This window comes from Octopus bimaculoides, chromosome 12, assembly GCF_001194135.2.
Source record: "Octopus bimaculoides isolate UCB-OBI-ISO-001 chromosome 12, ASM119413v2, whole genome shotgun sequence".
NCBI lineage: Eukaryota > Metazoa > Mollusca > Cephalopoda > Octopoda > Octopodidae > Octopus > Octopus bimaculoides.
The window spans coordinates 11,894,602-11,897,622 of record NC_068992.1 but is presented as its reverse complement, the minus strand read 5'-3'; positions in this window follow the sequence as shown (position 1 = coordinate 11,897,622).

The window sequence follows — 3,021 nt, the reverse complement described above, 5'->3', positions numbered from 1 at the left end:
CACATATACATATATACATATATATATATTCATATATATATACTACAAAAATAATATTTTTATAAAGGCTTTGCGAGTTAGGGAGAGAAAGTGATTATGTAAGGCTCATAGTATAATAACTGAATATAACACATGCAACACATTGTGGATTTTATGTTGACTTCGGCAATGTGTTTTGAAAAGGTTATGTTCCTGAGACTCCCCTCCGATTCCTCTATTGAATTATAGTGTGAGTGGTTTATTATTCAACAGACACTTCCATGCTTAACATACTATCGAAGCAGAATCAACGTGACGAGGGTGGCTTTTTGAATTACAGCCAGCCGCTACTAACCTGTTTCAGTACAATTTCCGTTTGTCTATTTTCGTCAAAAGGCTTTGGAAACTCGACCAGATATATTGCAGAGTGGGATCGAACCAAGAACATCGCGATTAAGTTTGCGTGTCGTATTTCTTGTTAACTACATCATGCCTAGTTCTATATCGTATGCATTTATGCATGGCATGATCTTCAAAGTTTTGCTTTTGTTTTTTATTTTCTAATATGTATTTACGTAAGTAGTTACCCATGCAGAAACGAACGCAGGAGAATGCACTCGAGGTCATACCATACAATATATGTGCGTGTGTGTGCGTGTGTGTGTGTGTGTGTGTGTGTGTGTGTGAGTGAGTATGTATATATGTATGTATACATATATATACATATATATATATATATATATATACATACACACTTATGTACATATATATTTACATATATTTATATATACATATGTATACATATGTATATATGTATTTAGATACATATATATATATATATATATATATATACATATATATACATATATATACATATATATACATATATGTGCGTATGTATTTAGATGCGTATATATATACATATGTCTACATATGTGTGCATGTATATATGCTTATATATATATGTGTATATATATATGGATGTCTATATATATGTATATATATTTTATATATACGCGTGTGCATGTAAGTGTGCATCTACATATGTAAATGTATGTACACATACATACATACATATATATATATATATATATATATATATATATATGCATGTATGTGTACGTATATATGCACGTTCTATATATGTATGTTTCTATGCACACATACTCACACGCATACACAATCATATATATTTCATACAAAACAAAAACACACATACACAAGCACACGCACGTGGACTCACACACACAGACACACACACACAAACACACACAAACACACAAACGATCATATAAAAAAAACAAAAACATATCCGGTTAGACACTTACAATCTTCAGTACGTTTTATGCGAATGTAAAAATAGCAACGGGCAGGTAAGCGATTGATCAAGTAATGTATGGAGCCATTTGATGTACGTGTTGACCTGTCCGTGATTCAGCCATTTTGAATTAGCAGTGATGGTGGTTGTAGCAGAAGCGCAGATGGTGATGATTGTGCCGGTGGCGATAGCCATGTTCACGGTGTGGCTTGTACTTCATTTTATGCGGGCAACCATTGTATGGAATATTCTCTCATTTTATATACTACGTTATGAAGCAGGTGGATAGATATATATTTATTATCGATTTTGTTTTTCACATTCGCACACGCGTTACATGCTGCTGTTTTTTTCTTTATTTCTTTTTCTTTTTCTTTTTTTTGCTTAGCTTTAGGTATCTCTGAACCAGTTGAAATACGATCGAATGCGCTCCGACTATGAATACCATATTTATATATGCATATGTTAACTGTATGGTCAAATCTGGACCATCTAAGAATACACATACACACACAATTAAACACATGTATGTATGTATATATGTATATATATATAACTCTTCGAAACGCTTAGTTTTAGAATGGTGGCAGCTGATGAAGGAAATGTTCTCTATGTGGCCTGTGTGTTTTCTGTACTCTGTTTATCATTTTGTCTCCGTTATTTTTTGCAACGTCCTGTACCCAGATATGCATCTATATATACATGTAGATGTAGGTATGTACATACATGTACGTATATATGCATATACTCATTTATTATTTGTATCATACATATATATATATATATATATATATATATATACATATATATATGTATATATTTTTATTCTCAAATGCAGGTTAATGTTAATGATATAGCATGAACAGGATAAACTACCCATATTTTGCAGAAAAATGTGTCGGCGGCAAGCCATGAGACATTTTTCTGCAAAATATGGAGAGTTTATCCTGTTCATACTATATGATTAGCATTATCCTGCGTTTGAGAATAAAATTTATTTCCTTAACCTTCTAGACATCTCAAAGCTTCTGAAGCAACCTTCGTTTACTTTCAACGTAATTTGAATTCACATATTCATATATATATATATATATATATATATATATATATATGTGTGTGTGTGTGTGCGTATGTATGTATGTATGTATGTATGTGTGTGTGTGTGTGTGTGTGTGTGTCTTGAATACAAATTCCACCGAGGTCGACTTTGTATCGTTTTATCCTTTCGGGATCGATGAAGTAGATTGATACTATTGATCTGCAGTGGATTCACACACGATGGGAAAAAAGAGGGAGAAATAGTGATTCTAGCTGGATGTATTTACAGGGAAACGAGCATTGAGCAGCGTTTAAGATAAAGCTTATTTGGTCAATAAGCAGAAATCGTAATGGGGGAAATAAGAATTAGGGGTGACAGAATTATTCGGTGGGCTCGGACGCTGAGGAAGATTGCACACAACTTCCTGTTCCTGAAAATCAGGAACCATTATTGAATTATGGTGGAAATTATTACAGCCAGTTATTGTATACCTTGGACAACACAATCCGCTATGCGATTATGTGAGACTGTAGAATGTAACTAGTAAGAGACATGGCTACTGTGTCTTGGCAATAGGTCAAATGACGACGTAGACGTTCTTTCATTGGCCTCCGGTCGATGATATTAAGAGGAGAGTCATTTCGTCCAGTTGAAGGAGGCTAGGATACTATTGTTTTCTCTCCCC